Source organism: Lissotriton vulgaris, chromosome 6 (assembly GCF_964263255.1).
Source record: "Lissotriton vulgaris chromosome 6, aLisVul1.2, whole genome shotgun sequence".
Taxonomy (NCBI): domain Eukaryota; kingdom Metazoa; phylum Chordata; class Amphibia; order Caudata; family Salamandridae; genus Lissotriton; species Lissotriton vulgaris.
In genome coordinates this window covers 600747390-600764559 of record NC_141694.1, presented here as the reverse complement: position 1 = coordinate 600764559, position 17170 = coordinate 600747390, and the positions used below count along the sequence as shown (strand labels likewise).

The 17170-nt window shown below is 48.7% G+C and overlaps 1 protein-coding gene across 1 annotated transcript in view; it reads right to left on the bottom strand.

Moving 5' to 3' along the window:
• Positions 1-17170, bottom strand: part of USP45 (ubiquitin specific peptidase 45) — a 2087971-nt gene that overhangs the window by 1449737 nt on the left and 621064 nt on the right. The window lies entirely within an intron of this gene.

The window sequence follows — 17170 nt, the reverse complement described above, 5'->3', positions numbered from 1 at the left end:
TGAAATGCACAGTTGATGGGAATCTTGTTTGTCCTCACTTGAGTTATAAATAGGACGATGAGTAAACTTGGCATGAACTCAGTAGGAATGCCGACATATGCACTGCTTGGTAATAGACCTCTGACTGTGACCGATGAGCGTATCTCCCAAATGCGTAGGATTAAGGGAGGAACTCACATGCATAAATGTCTTCGTCTGCCAGTTCTCTAAAAGCTTGTTTTGTACCTATTCAAAGATTCACGACCACCGAAGGAGAAGGGTCGGATGTGACGTACAGCCTGGCTGCAGATCTTGAGACACGTGTGACCTCGACCAAAGGTGGAGCTGCAGAGCAACAAGATGCGGGACGAGACAGCAATTTCAAACGTGGAAAATGAAACTTGACGGGCTGCCCTGAAGCCCTCCGTCTGCTAACCCACGTGTGCCTGGAGTCTCCGTCCCCCTTCTTTGGGCCCGATTGATGGGCCTGCCTGCTTGTTATCCTTTGCTCCCTTGGTCTCTTTTGTGTGTCCCAGGAACTCTGACCCAACTCCTCCTCTCTCCTATTGACTGTTTGAACAACACACACCCTCTCTTCCATGTGACTTCACGCCAAAAGGAAGAACGGCATTCAGGTGGGAATAGGGTGTTGCCACGGAAATATAGGTGCCGAGCATAAGGCGCCGCTAAACGGATTGTTTAGGGAACAGGACTGTGGTCTAACAGCAGAGGACTGACTGCACCCTGCAACGCGTAAGGATAAGACCCGAGCTGGACCTATAGCTCCACCGCCGGTGCTCAACAGCGCCAACGAAAGGACACGGACTAGAGCCTACCAGTGATGGCTCACTGCTAAAAGACACTGTGACGAAGAGACTTTGTATATTGAACTGATTCCGCCCTCAACTGCTTGGTCAAAATGTTCATTGGTCACATTTTTAAGTCAGAAACATTTATGCTATGTAGTGCTTTTGAAATGATAGGAACTCGACAAATGCAATTTCCTATGTGCTGCATTCTGCCCATCACATCAACTGTTCATGATTTTTGTGCAATATGTTAGTATTGACAAATGCTATTTCATCAACCACATGTTTATATGTACGCCCCTTAACTAGGAGGGATAGGAAAAAGAACTTTGTTGTTTATATATACCCCCATCAATTAGAAAAATGAACTCTGTTATGTAAAAAGGGGCGACTGTGGAAAATAGAAAAATTGATGTACATAAGCAGCGTTCATTTGCCCTCTCCCGTCCCCCTCCCTGTAGGCACCACGTATACCCTGAAATATTGACCGTATCACTCCGCCAGTAAAAGCCCGTGCCCATATGTACATGACAGCCATTTTAGGCACCTTGGCCTCTTGCCCACTCATTAGAATCACTGGCTTCCCTCCTGCGCGCATTTGAGCACCCCCCTCCCACTCTCACATGCATAGACCATGAAACCCAGCACTCTGCGCGACCCTGCTATGAAAGGCAACCCTCCTGCTTGACCCAGGCACCCCCCCCCCATTTCCCTCTTGAAGAAGCATCCTTCGCCTCAGCTGACATAGCCCCCCAGCTGTATCTGACTGCCCCTGTTCTCTCATGTACGGGTCATAAGACCTCTCTCTCTCTGTGCGACTCTGACCCTGCGCGCACCCTGACCCCCTCCTTCTCCCTCACATGGACAAGTCATAAACCTTCCTCCTCTGCAAGACCCTGTCCTTGGGAGTCACGGCCGCGCCTGACCAACACCTCCTTTCCTTTCATGAATAACCCCTCTGTTAGCAAACCTTCCCTCCGCGATGGACTGTCCACACATGTCCTAGGCCATCGCCTAAGCCGGGAGACACTGTTTACTGCCCTTTATTGTATGGAGTCACTCCTCTTCAAAGGACCCACTATTGATCCTGGCCTCCCCACCCCCTGGGCTACGATCAGGCGCACACATCCTAATAATCAGCGGAACATTCAGCTGCGTCATTGCCCCCTCTCTTATCAGCAGGTCAAGGGTCCCTATTGTGAACACATGTGGGGTAGGATTGACACGAGGATTATGGGGTTGTCTTTTCTTTGTTTCACAATGCTGTGACTGTAATGCCAAGTGTTTTGTAAAGTATAAAAGACAGAGTCTCAGCTCACTTGTTAGAGCACCTCCCGATGGCACCTTGTTTCGTGTCTGACATGACAGGCTCTCCTCATGAGAATTAAACTCTGTTCTTGATTCCTGCTTCCAGCGCCCGTCTCTTCATTTTGGTAATTATTCAGAATGGGAACTAAGAGGCGTCTTGCGCCAGCAGCCTGGGCATCGATGGTAATATGGGCTCCTGTTCCACACAGGGGCCAGGACAGCAAACACGAACAACGAGGGGGGCAGGACAGCAAACAGGAAGGACTACCTGACAGGCTGATTGCTGTCTTTGAAAGGCCGGTAGAGCCAGGGCACAGCCTAACTCGGTTCAGGCGGAGTCAGGTATGACTGACTCTACCCCAGACCTACCACTCTTCCAGGTGCATCATCCATGGTTGGTAAGTTTAAATACCTCCCCTGACCAACAGGAACCGTCTGACAACTTATCTTTCTGTGATGCAAGCAATGTGCTGAGATTATATGAGGCAAAATATAACTAGAAGCTGGAACAAGAAAGGTCGAAAGGGATTTTGAATTAGATGCTTTACCTGTTGAAGAGAAATTGTTTTAATGGTCTATTGGGCAGGTAGGTATTGTGTGCAAGGGAGCAAGACCAAAATAAGTCTATCTTTGTTTTAGAGCAAGCACACAGAAAGACTTCAGATCTATCTGAGTGGTTTTTACCCAGCCTCTTCCCCACAGAGACGTAGCTAGGAGCAGACGTGAGATATATGGCAAAGTATAGTCATCCCGAGCATAAGAGTGACAATTCTTGCCATATGATAAGCATTCCTGGTATGTGAAAGCGATAAATTAGCATGCATAATAAAACCAGTCTGTATCTGTCTTACTGCATATTTGGGGATCACGTCTATTTCCTACTAAATAGATGCAGGACAAACATGTTTCCTTCATTAAATTAGTAGGCTTTTGTGTGGCGGTACTGAGTTCAAATATACAAAAGGGTATTTGAGAGCAAACTTTTAATTTATTTTTAAATTGACAAGCCTGTGTGTGTTGGGGAAAAAACTGATAGCATTTCAAAATATATATAAAGTTTATATTTGACTGCTAATTAATGCTGAGATCATGAGACTTAAACCAGAGGGCACATATTATTTCTGCTATTTCATTATCAATCAATCAATCAATCAATCAATCAATCAAGCATTTATATAGCGCACTACTCACCCAGAGGGTCTTAAGGCGCTAGGGGAGGGGGGTCCGCTACTGCTCGAACACCCAGGTCTTGAGTTGCTTCCTGAAGGCGAGGTGGTCCTGGGTCAGGCGGAGGTGGGTCGGGAGGGAGTTCCATGTCTTGGCGGCGAGGTAGGAGAAGGACCGTCCCCCTGTGGTGGCTCTTCGGATGCAGGGGACGGCGGCGAGGGCGTGGCCGGTCGATCGGAGCTGGCGTTTGGGAGCGTAGAAGTTGAGGCGGCTGTTGAGGTATCCTGGGCCTTGGTTGTGTAGGGCTTTGCGTGCGTGGGTGAGGAGTTGGAAGGTGATTCTCTTGTTGACCGGGAGCCAGTGCAGGTCTCTCAGGTGTCCGGAGATGTGGCTGCGACGGGGGATGTCCAGGATGAGTCGTGCTGAGGCGTTCTGGATCCGCTGGAGTCTCTTCTGGAGTTTGGCGGTGGTTCCGGCGTAGAGGGAGTTGCCGTCGTCCAGACGGCTGGTGACGAAGGCCTGGGTGACCGTCTTCCTGGTCTCGGTGGGGATCCACCGGAAGATCTTACGTAGCATGCGCAGGATGTTGAAGCACGACGAGGAGACGGCGTTGACTTGTCTGGTCATGGAGAGGGAGGAGTCCAGGATGAAGCCCAGGTTGTGTGCGTGGTCTGTTGGTTTGGGTGCACTGCCTAGGGCGGGGGGCCACCAGGAGTCGTCCCAGGGGGAGGGTGAGGATCCTAGGATGAGGTGTTTCTGTCTCTGGAGGTCTTTCTTTATCTACATTAATACAACTTTTTATGACATTTCCACAACCTGTGTCTGAGGAATAAGTATAAAATGCACAACACATGACAAAGTTCACCAGTCAGCAAGTGCTGCATCCACAGTGGTATTTCAACAAGCAAACCAGAAGTCAATAATATGTCCGAGTGATATTTCAGCAGGAACTTGTTAACAATCAAGGGCCACCGACACGGGGTACAATTTCACGCATTTACAAGGCTCTTAAGGGGTACTGCCGTGTTGACATGACAGGAGTCCGGAGCTGATGGGCTGATGCTCTATCATTGGCTCTTGTTGAGGGTGCCTGGAAGAGAGCGTTTGCCTATGTTAGGGAGGTGACTAGTAATGTGTGGTTCAAGCTTACAAAGATGTATTACTAGCACCAAGCATTTCCGACCCTGCAGTGTTTATGGCCTGGCGCAGAGGAACGGAGACGGGGGGCTGAGAAGAAAGCAGGCCGGAGTGGGGAGGGTAGTGCTGGGGAGAAGCTGGGAAGGAGAACTAGAAGGAGAGCAGCCCCTAAGATGTGGAGAAAAGGACCAGAGGGCGGTGGCGTGAAATAAGGGCGCAGAGAAGCGTGGGAAAAATAAGTATCTGGGAGCAAGGCACCAAAGAGAAATAAGGCACGGGGAAGCTGAGCTAGGGAGGAAAGAGAAATCGAATGAGAGACAAGCACAGCGGTCAAAGCGGGATGCTACAAGCAAGCGGTAATGCGGCTGCTTCTATTTCAACATGCAGAAAGAGGTGACAAGGAAGCGGAGAGCTTCTTTCCCTCGTGGCAAGGAAGAGCTGTGCCGGTGCGCTCTCGCACTGTCTTGCAAGCAGTTTTGCAAACGTGGAAATCGAAAAAAAAGATGTCATCCCGATCCGCCCACCTCTAAAAAGCCGTAGCCTGCGGGAGTGAGTGGAGGAATTTCCCTCCCCCAGCTCATGTTACAGCTGGGACTGGAGAATGTTTAACATGCGCATCTCTTCTAAGCCTGTAAACGGTGGAGCCTGGGGTCTAAGTTGTTCAAAAGCAAGTCAGAGGTTAATTTTAGAAAAGCACCATCTCGTGTTGGCTAGGAAAATGTAGTTTAGAACAAGAAATGACTGGGAAGAGAAAGGAGGAAGGGAGGTGAAACAAGAAAAACTTACCTATAGTGGCAGCGAGGCTGTTCCGGGAAACAATGGCGGCCGCAAACATCCAACAATTTCGGATTCGGGGGGGCCTGTTTTGGCCTTCTGAATGACGGATGACGTCACAGGTGGAAAGAACGCCAAAAACGCGCCCCCGAATCCGAAAGAAACGGGGCTTTATTGGAGTGGCTCCCTTCTCCAATGGCTGGCCTCCGTTTAGGAAGCCAGCCAATGGAGGAGAATGGAGGAGAGAGGCGGGTTCCAAGCCCCCTAACTCCAAAACATAAATTCTTCGGGACTCCGCCCCTCACTGCTTCGCAGTGAGAGCTACGGTCCCTCGACCTAAAAACGAGCACAACCAGGGAACAGAGGCAAGAAAAGCGAGCACAACCAGGCGACAGAGGCAAGAAAAGAGAGCACAACCAGGGAACAGGCATGAAAAACGAGCACAACCAGGGGGCAGATGCAAGAAAAAAAAGCACAACCAGGGGGCAGAGGCAAGAAAAGCGAGCACAACCAGGGAACAGAGGCAAGAAAAGCGCGCACAACCAGGGGGCAGAGGCAAGAAAAATGAGCACAACCAGGGGGCGGAGGCAAGAAAAGCGAGCACAACCAGGGGGCAGAGGCAAGAAAAGCGAGCACAACCAGGGAACAGAGGCAAGAAAAGCGAGCACAACCAGGGGGCAGAGGCAAGAAAAATGAGCACAACCAGGGGGCGGAGGCAAGAAAAGCGAGCACAACCAGGGGGCAGAGGCAAGAGAAGCGAGCACAACCAAGTAACAGAGGCAAGAAAAACGAGCACAACCAGGGGGCAGAGACAAGAAAAGCGAGCACAACCACTTACCGGGACCTTCTCGGGGAGCACTCCGCTCCTCCCTGGGATCTCTTCAGGTCTCGAGGTGGGGGCGGCTGTTGGGCTGCACCCGGGCGCCGGGTTACTTCTCGGTGGAGCCCTCAAGGCTCCGGATGGTCTTGCATGGGCGAGGCTCCCCTTCCTCACATGGGAGCCCCTACGGGAAGTGAGCCGCAGTTTCTCCTTGTCTCGCTCCACTGGGCACCACAGGGCTCTCCCTTGCTCTCGAGGGCCCCAGGTGCAAACGTCGCCCTTGTGCTTGTGGGGCGAGCCTCCTCCCGGTCACAAGAGCGTGGGTGGGCTCCTGTCTGCTTCCTGTTTCCCTGGCTCCTCCAATCGCAGTGCGGCGCTGGATCCAATCCCAGCGCGGCGCTGATGATGACATTGCGGGGGTGTCCCGGGCGGGCGGTGATCTCTTCGGGGCCAAAAACGAGGGGAAGGCTCCCTCGTGAGCGATAATAAACAGCGGGGTGGGCACCCGTTGTAACTACGGCCGCAGTTGGGTGGGCGTAGTGGAACACATACTAGCCACAACGGGGCTCCCCATTACATTGACACCGTTGCACTGCCTGTTAGCGCTGATACCTCGGCCAAAGAAACGTAAATTGTCCTACAGATTGATACAATTGATGCTGGTGCTGGCCAGACGTAGGGTGGCTATTACTTGGATGGGCCAGAGGGCCCCGGAGATCCCCACATGGATTAGGGATGTGCAGGAATGGTCCCTAGCGGAGGAGACACATATGCAGAGCTGTAGGAGGGATGAGAAATTACAGGAGGACCTATTGGCCTGGCAAGCCATGTGTGTTACGATAGGGGTCCAGGGACACACTTCCCACAGCGAATCAGATGGGATGAGTGGAGAGTTATTCTCACTGTGGGACTCGGGAACTGAGGAGGCTGCCGGAGACGTCCCCTGAGATACAGCGGATGTAAGGTGTAGTGTTGGGACTAGTCTAGTACTCGCAGGATGCTAGCTTCTGTATGTTATTCTGCAATGTCTTTTGGGTAACTATGTCTCGTGTGGCCTCAAGTCAACAAACAGTACCTTAATGAGTCAGTCGATGTGTGTATGTGCTATATAGATGCCAATTGGGGGGATGTTAATGTTTGTATAATTGAAAAACTGACAAAGTTAAAAAAATAAAAACTTCGGCCGCAGTCGCGGGGTAGGCGCAAATTAAATATTTAAAACACGGGTAAAAGTCGCGGGGTAGGCACCCGCGCAAATTAAATAATTAAAGGAGCGGGGTGGCGCCCATATCCATATCGCCTGTTTTCTGCTCACGCTGCCTGCATGTGCCAGTCGGCCCTATGATTGGTTAATAAGGAACACCAATGGTAGTGTTTATTTGGTAGTTGTCAACCAATCAGAGAGCCGACTTGGGCATGCAGGCAGCGTGATGGGGGCGTGTTTTGGAATGAGGACGTCACAGAGAGGAAGGACCGAAAAAACACACCCCCGAATCCGAAAAAGACGGGGCTTAAATTGACAGACAAACCTCTTCTCCAATGGCTGGCCAAAATTTAGGAGGCCAGCCAATGGAGAAGAGGGGCGGGTTCAAGCCCCACTACTGGAAAATATCAAATATCGCCAGCGAGACTCGCAAGCGCAGCCTACGCTACCCGAGACCTAAAACTGATATAATGCAGGCGAGCCTGAGCTAACTAAAGCTGGTCACATAATGCAGCAATCCATGTCCCCCCAGAAGCCCATAAGTCCTTCAAACATACTTTTTCACAGCCCAAATTATACCCCTGAGGAACTTGGGTGTAGTTACAAAGCTCAGTGGTTCAAAAGGAGAGAACTTTGAGTTGCGCTTGTCAGCCAGACACCAAAGTAAAAGGGCCAGCAGAGGCACAGCAGTTGAGCAGTTGATGGTTTCTCAGGCACGGTCAAGAAAGGGGCTGCTGGTGTGCTTGGGGTCATGTCTGCGCCTGTGGCGCATGTCATTCAGGCTGAGCCTCTCTCAAAATCGGACCTCTACCAAGAGGAACATAAATTGCTAAGCCCTAGTCTTGAGGAAGGCAGTCATATTGGACATGATAAGGGGGCAGGCACTGCTCTTCTTCTGCTATGACGTACCCTATTGAAACTTGGGTGAGCATTCTTTCGTCTCAGTATTAACTCTTTTGTGTGGTCTGGAAGATAAGTTACCGCTGGGACCATTAAAATAATGAGGCCCCCTTCCTGATCGCAAGCTGCATTCATGGAGCACACAGTATACTAGAGGAAAGGCCCGCAGCTTCGCACTGGAGATTCCATGAACTTGCCTTTTCGGAGGGTGGACATGCGTACTACGGATAAACATATCATTCCCTAGGATACCTGGAGTACTGTGAGGCTTCATACAATTAGGAAGCCGAGTGCACTCCTGTTTTATCACGTTTGAGTTGTCTTCAGTTACGTTTGGTATTAGCGTACTGTGAGGCTTACCAGTACCCTCCTCATTAGTGATACATTCAAGCGTTAGCTCATTCTTCAATTCCAGGCTCTGTCCAGAACAGACAGACTGCTTTCTGACTAGTGTTACCTGCCTTGTCTCCCAGGCAACTATTGTGTCTCTCATTGATAAACCCGCATGTTTCTATATTTTTGGACTTCAGTAAGAGTACACATAACCATTTGTTGACAGAATTGGTAGGGCTATAAACAGGAAAAGCTTAATTCCAAGACAAGGAATAACAGAGGGGATAAGGGACATAGAATGGTGGCGGGGTATAGTCTACAGACTGGGCTGACTCCAAATGTGGACATGATAGTTTCTTAACCTGTGTTTCGGGGACCCCGGGAGCTGCGAAGCCTACTCGGGGGTGGGGGGGTGGGGTCCCCAACTGCTTAGAAAATGAAACAATATTTATAGAATAATAAATTAGTATCCTTAGATTGATTAGAGGGAGAAATGCAAGTGCATCAAACAGAAAATAGTATGGATGATGAGTGGCCTCAACTGAATTTAGAAAAGCATCAACTTTTGTATTAAAATTGAAATTTGTATTCATTTGTGTATTAAAGAAAATGTTTAATCATTTGTGTATTTGTTTGACTGATGCCTGTTCCGTATTTACTGTGTATTCTTTTGGTTCGAATCATTAAAAATGCTTAGGCCATGGTCCATCACTTCCAGCAATGGCCAAATTGGGGTCCCGGGATTCTAACAAAGATTTAATTGGGTTGCCCGCGTTCCAAAAATGATTATTTGGGGGTCAACAGAAGTTAAAAGTTTAAGAAATTCTGACTTAGACTGCCGAAGTAATGTCCAGATAAACAAACTACAAAGTTGTATTTGACTGGGTAGGGCACTGTATATATGGAAGAACGTGCTACCAACTCTAATGAAACAAGCATTTGCAATGCAATAGGTCTCGCATTAGGAAAGTTTGAGCTATTGATCTTGTAAATGACAATTCTTTTATTTATGTGTTGGTTTTGAAAATAGGTAAATTAATAGCTTTGTTATTTACAATGCCAATAGTTATAACTTTCGCAAATGTGACACCTATAACCTGGGGTTACGCTGAGTGATGCTGTGGTGGTGCTGAGTGGTTCTGTGGTGGTGCTGAGTGGTTCTGTGGTGGTGCTGTGGTGGTGCTGAGTGATGCTGTGGTGGTGCTGAGTGGTGCTGTGTGGTGCTGAGTGATAAAGTGGTGGTGCTGAGTGGTGCTGTGTGGTGCTGTGGTGGTGCTGAGTGATAATGTGGTGGTGCTGTGGTGGTCCTGAGTGGTGCTGTGGTGGTGCTGAGTGGTGCTGTGGTGGTGCTGAGTGATAATGTGGTGGTGCTGAGTGATGCTGGGGTAGCGCTGAGTGGTGCTGTGGTGGTACTGTGTGATGCTGAGGTGGTACTGTGTGATGCTGAGGTGGCGCGGAGTGATGCTATGGTGGTGCTGAGTGGTGCTGTGGTGGTGCTGAGTGATGCTGGGGTGGCGCTGAGTGGTGCTGAGTGGTGCTGTGGTGGTGCTGTGTGATGCTGTGGTGATGCTGAGTGATGCTGTGGTAGTGCTGAGTGGTGCTGTGGTGGTGCTGAGAGATGCTGGGGTAGCGCTGAGTGGTTCTGTGGTGGCGCTGAGTGGTGCTGTGGTGGCGCTGAGTGGTGCTGCTGAGTGGTGATGTGGTGGTGCTGAGTGATAATGTGGTGGTGCTGAGTGATAATGTGGTGGTGCTGAGTGATAATGTGGTGGTGCTGAGTGATAATGTGGTGGTGCTGAGTGATGCTGTGGTGGTGCTGAAAAAATGTGTCCAGCACCCGAGCTTAATGTCGTGTCTGCCGTCTTTAGTTTTTTCAAAAATATTTGCTATTAAAATGGGATCATAGGCGGTGCAGTTCCAATGTTTATAAACATAAAACAATATCCTGTGTTGAACAACTGTAGGGTTTGCAGCGTCGTGCCAGAGGACAGAAATAATTACCCACAGTCAAAGTATAACAGATGAACAGTTGGCAAAGGTCCATCAGAGCTCACATAACTGTAGAATGACTCGAAGCTCCCAGGGCCGCCAAGGAATAAGTTGTTAGGACCAGCAAGTGAGAAAGGGTTTCGCAGGCTTTAGAAGTGAGGCCGGGTGTGCTGGGGAAGAAACAGATGGCTTAAGCGCGGTCACGAGATCACATGCACTCGTGGAAATCCGCTTGGTTTAATTTTCTGGTTTCACCTCAATAGGTCTCTCTACGAGACCTAAAAAGGGGTGAAAATCCAGGGGGGAACTACATGTGCCCTCCTCATACACCCCTAAGCCAAGAAGCGGCAGGGGGCCCTGTTAGGGCCCCCATAATTACCATACCGCCACCCTTTTCATGGCGGCTCACCACCATGGAAAGGGTGGAGGTTTGGCAACTCCTAATATGCTTGGCTGTACTATGCCTGACTGCTGCGCGAACGCCACGGGATCCTTGATCCCCAACAGTCGCAGAGATCCTGGGCAGTCCAGCTGCCACACTGATACTGCTGGTGCGCCCGCAGTGTGGCCGTTGTCAGACCGCCAGATTTATAATAAGGCACTAAGTGATTTGCCCAAAATCACAAGATGTTGAGTCGGTGTTGAGACTTGAACCTGGTTCCCCAGCCCCAAAGTCAGTAGCTCTGACCGTAAAAGCCAAAGCCTCTCCATGTTGTGTTCCAGATAGCTACACTTTGACACGCTGGTAACTGCAATGGGCATTTGTTCAAGAATATAAACTACATATTAATTATAGGGAATATTACAATTGTAATTTATTTGATGTGCCTAGCTTAAAGTAAAAAAATAAAAAGCACTGTGACAAATTCTGGCCACGTCATATCGTTTTCTTTTTGTTTTACTTTAAGCTATGTAGCACAGCAGCTCGCAACGCTGTGCAACATGCAATTTTTTTTTTACAAAGCCAATAAATCTTGCATAGGCGAAACCTATTGGCATTGCCAATGCTTGTTTATTGGTATGTCAAAGTAGTTCTTTTAATGAGGATGGTGTAACACAGCAAGTACCAGGACGTGAGGTTGTAGAGAGTGTAGTGGATTGCAGAAACATAGAAGCAGTGGGAGATTTGCAATGACGCCTCATCACATTCACATTGCAGCCATATAACAGATCAACATTCGTTACATGAAGTTATCTTAAATTGTGGCATTTCACGGCCAGAGGGGTTGGTCTTGAGCTTGTTTTTGAACAAGGCTAGAGACTAGAGAGGTGATTGAAGCAGCAGAGATTTTTAAATGTGAGTTTTTAAAGTACAGTATAACGTTGTGATATTTTGATAAAATGCGGGCCATCTCGTCTAAGCCATTCTTCGCAGTTTGCCCAATGTTTCAGAACCGAATCAAAATGTTATATTGACAATGGACAGTACTGCCGCAGTTCCCTTTGTACTGACGAATGAGCAGAGATAGAGAGAAACCTAATTGTTGAAAGGCATCTCCCAATCTAAACTGCTGTCGGGTCGCACTTTGTTTTTCTGCAAAGCCGAGTCCTTAATTGTGAGCACGGAGCACTTAAGAGGTCCCGACAGCTACCCCAGTTCACACTTTCATTTTACACAGGTACAGTGACTTGGGGAGGCCAACTAATGTGTTGCCGTGCCTCTTTACACGCACCTGCAAGACAACGCCTCATAAACATCTGGTGAAACAGCCACAGGAAGCAGAGTTTCCTGGTTCTGTTTTTGAAATGCGCTTACAAGTCTAATTATTCGCATCGATGTCGGGGCGCTCTCCTGTCCTGCGGAGGGCGTTACGAGAGAGGAGGTGACAGCTCCCTTGCACCGGCTACAGTGCTGGCAAGTGGTACAAAAGGGGTTGGTGATGGACGGAGCATCTGAATCAATCAAACACTCACACCCAGTCAAAAGATCTGCGTTTAATCAATCACCGTTCTTTAGCCCACTCTGCCACCCCAGTTCAGACATGGCTATATGCAAATCAGTCTAATCCTGTGCCTCATGGGAACAGTCCAGCCCGAACTGCCAAGCCATGTCTTCCCTGGACCGGAAACAAGCTTCCGAGGACCGGTTTCTGGCATTCCAGCCGTCTTCAGCCCGGCTTGCTTGAATCCAGTGGCAAAGTGAGCAAGGGACTCACGCCTGAGCATACCCTGCCACACTTATGGCGGTCAAAAGCGGTACAAAAGGGGGTGGTGATGGACAGAACATCTGAATCAATCAAACACTCACACCCAGTCAAAAGATCTGGGTTTAATCCATCACCGTTCTTTAGCCCACTTTACCACCCCAGTTCAGACATGGCTATATGCAAATCAGTCTGACCCTGTGCCTCATGGGAACAGTCCAGCCCGAACTGCCAAGCCATGTCTTCCCTGGACCGGAAACAAGCTTCCGAGGACCGGTTTCTGGCATTCCAGCCGTCTTCAGCCCGGCTTGCTTGAATCCAGTGGCAAAGTGAGCAAGGGACTCACGTCTGAGCATACCCTGCCACACTTATGGCGGCCAAAAGCAGTACAAAAGGGGGTGGTGATGGACGGAGCATCTGAATCAATCAAACACTCACACCCAGTCAAAAGATCTGGGTTTAATCCATCACCGTTCTTTAGCCCACTCTGCCACCCCAGTTCAGACATGGCTATATGCAAATCAGTCTGACCCTGTGCCTCATGGGAACAGTCCAGCCCGAACTGCCAGCCATGTCTTCCCTGGACCGGAAACAAGCTTCCGAGGACCGGTTTCTGGCATTCCAGCCGTCTTCAGCCCGGCTTGCTTGAATCCAGTGGCAAAGTGGGCTAAAGAACGGTGATGGATTAAACCCAGATCTTTTGACTGGGTGTGAGTGTTTGATTGGTTCAGATGCTCCGTCCATCACCACCCCCTTTTGTACCGCTTTTGGCCACCATAGGTGTGGCAGGGTATACTAAGACGTGAGTCCCCTGCTCACTTTGCCACTGGATTCAAGCAAGCCGAGCTGAAGACGGCTGGAATGCCAGAAACCGGTCCTCGGAAGCTTGTTTCCGGTCCAGGGAAGGCATGGCTTGGCAGTTCGGGCTGGACTGTTCCCATGAGGCACAGGGTCAGACTGATTTGCATATAGCCATGTCTGAGCTGGGGTGGCAGAGTGGGCTAAAGAACGGTGATGGATTAAACCCAGATCTTTTGACTGGGTGTGAGTGTTTGATTGGTTGAGATGCTCCGTCCATTACCACCCCCTTTTGTACCGCTTTTGGCCGCCATAAGTGTGGCAGGGTATGCTCAGACGTGAGTCCCTTGCTCACTTTGCCACTGGATTCAAGCAAGCCGGGCTGAAGACGGCTGGAATGCCAGAAACCGGTCCTCGGAAGCTTGTTTCCGGTCCAGGAAAGGCATGGCTTGGCAGTTCGGGCTGGACTGTTCCCATGAGGCACAGGGTCAGACTGATTTGCATATAGCCATGTCTGAACTGGGGTGGCAGAGTGGGCTAAAGAACGGTGATGGATTAAACCCAGATCTTTTGACTGGGTGTGAGTGTTTGATTGGTTCAGATGCTCCGTCCATTACCACCCCCTTTTGTACCGCTTTTGGCCGCCATAAGTGTGGCAGGGTATGCTCAGACGTGAGTCCCTTGCTCACTTTGCCACTGGATTCAAGCAAGCCGGGCTGAAGACGGCTGGAATGCCAGAAACCGGTCCTCGGAAGCTTGTTTCCGGTCCAGGAAAGGCATGGCTTGGCAGTTCGGGCTGGACTGTTCCCATGAGGCACAGGGTCAGACTGATTTGCATATAGCCATGTCTGAACTGGGGTGGCAGAGTGGGCTAAAGAACGGTGATGGATTAAACCCAGATCTTTTGACTGGGTGTGAGTGTTTGATTGGTTCAGATGCTCCGTCCATTACCATCCCCTTTTGTACCGACAGTGCTGGCAAGTGGCAAACACTAAGTTTACTTCCTGTTGGACGCCGCAAACCACTTCCTGCGCAGTTGCTCACAACCAATAGAGTGACTCTGAGTTGTCATGGCTAAGGGGACGTTGCGCACAAGGGCTTCTCAGCCTAGAGTAGAACTGAGTTAATGCAAGAGTAAAACTTGAGCGCGAGTATGTGTAGGTGTCTGTAATTAATAACAAGAAGTGGCTGCTCTTGTAAATTAATACAAGCCTGCATGAGAAACTGCAGCCCCTATGCCTTTTGTGCAGGGGCTACAAAGTAGAACAAGGACGAATCACGTGGTGTCCAGTTAACCAATAGGGTGTAGGGTCTCGAGGGCGGAGTGAAACGGCGCTTGGTCGGTTCGGCGGCAATCAGTGACGTCAGAGGAATACGAGAGAGTGGAGTTTCGGTGTCTGCGAACCTTGGAGCAAGGCCAGCAATGCCCCGTGAGTACATAGAATGGGGGTCTTGTGTGCGTGTGTGTGTGTTTGCAGAGTGTGTGTGCCTGCCTGTGTGTCTGCCTGCCTGCAGGTGAGTGTGTGTGTGCCTGCCTGCGTGTGTGTGCCTGCATGCCTGCGTGTGTGTGTGCCTGCATGCCTGCGTGTGTGAGTGTGTGCCTGCCTGCCTGCGTATGTGTGTGCACGCGTAGTGTGGCTTTGTGTGTGTATGTGTTAGTCACTTGCCGGGAATGTGCAACAGGAGATGTGCACGGCGCAGGGCTAGGCGTGCGCGCCCACGAGGTGAAATCGCTGAGGGCTTGCGCGTGCACATCCCCTGTCTCACATTCCCGGCAAGCCGGCAGCAATAGGTCTTTCGCTGACGCGAGACCTAAAAACTACTGTATATGGAAACGGTTATAGAGATAACATGCCGAAAGAACGAGAAGTTGGATGCACAATCCTGGGTAAATAACACACACATGGGCTAGTCGGAAACATCCCTCTCTAGGATCTCTATCAAGACCCATCAGCATGCATCCTAATTACAGTGATCACAATACTGTTCTATGAATTGCTAGGTAGATGGAAGAAGAACGCGTCTGAGGTACAAAAATATCTTTTTATCCATACTTCACCACCATGGTAAAATAAGCAAGAAGAACCTTCAGCGAAACAAAGTAGAAATTATGCACCAATAAGCTCCAACATGCAATACTATGCCCAGACTGTCTGAGAGCATGCTGGGAGGATAAGACATCTCTTTGGAAAACCTGACAAATCTACAAACTCATTTTCAAAGACATATTGGGAAAACAGTGGAGAAAAGAACAGGAAAAAACAGGGGCAAATGAAAGCAGAATCTGCATACTGGGACCTGGTCAACCTCAGTGATAATTAATAGGGCTGAAAATGTGGGCAAATGCCATTGCAGAATCTTTACCTACGCATGTAGGTATTGATGTTATTATCTAACACACCTTAAGGGATGGTGACTGGGGCTGGGATTAGATACATATTACATTTAGTCATAACATGGGCTGTGGGGTTCAAGTGGTTCCATACCTCACTCCATATCGATTATATTTGGACTTGTACCTATTAGGGTGCTGGTGTAATTTTTATTGGTGGATTCACTGATTGGTTAAGATATATTTGGGGTTGATTTAATGTTGCAGAACCTTAAATACATTCTGGATATAAAATCATTGTGGTGTCTGGGTAAACACAGTGATGTAAGGAGGGGATGGACTAGGATCAAAGGCTATACACTTAACTCATTAGTAAACTGATAAACCTACTGTCGTGGAATGGGATCGGGTTAAATAACCCAAAAAAGTAATACAAAACTTAGCATACATTGACAAATAAAAAAAAAAATAATTAAAGAGGCCTTTTTGCAAATAAATCATTTACCAAGCAAGTCTACAAAGTTTGCTATCAATAGGGGGTACCAGAAGATGTTTTTCATCCTATAGCTCATATTCGCGTTGCTTAACTATAACTTTATGTAATTACATAGATTTCATATTTAACAGTGTTATATCTGACCCGAAGGAAGATACACACTAGTATGCATCACACTTCTTGGCATCCCTATTACCCTCATTAATGCACACAGTCCTAATAACCATGAAATCCGAAACTATCAAAGAATACTCAGACCTGAAATCACAGATCTGTCCTGCATTATTCTACTATATGGGAAGCATTTGAAAACATTAAAATGGGAGTTACTATCTCTAAAAAGATGGGGGCTCTAAAATACAAACAGGGGCAAATAGACTGGAAGGAAATTTGAAGGAAGAAAAGAAAATTGTCACTTCACTTACAAAAATTAGAAACATCAGCAAAACTGAACTTAGCAGTAACCAAATTTAGCAACACACCAGAGAGCTTTCCCTCATGGCATTGATTCTCTACCAAGAAGGTATGCAGTGGAGGAAGGATCCAGGAGAACACTGGCCTGACAAAAAAACTTTAAAAACACACACAGTGAAGTTATCATGGAGTCCAAAAAAAGTAACTTGACAGAACTCTCTGATTAGATAATCAATGGGTTATCAACTCTCTGAGTAGATAACCCAGATGAAGAGCAGAAAGACTCTGGGGGGCGACTGGAATTCCAGTGGAATTCTATATAAAGAATCTAGTCAGTAATGGGTCCCCACCTTCTTGATCTGTTTAACAAGGCCAGAGAGACTGGGGAACTGGCACCTGATCAGCAGCATGTGCTTATTGCAGTTTTCCTAAGAGAGATCATCAGGGGCCATGGTTTTCAAACTCTCTCATTTGCGGACGATACGCAGCTAATCGTCCCGATTGGGGAGGATGTCATCTCCACCCAATCAAGGTTCAGAAGTTGCATGTCCAGCATTGCGACCTGGATG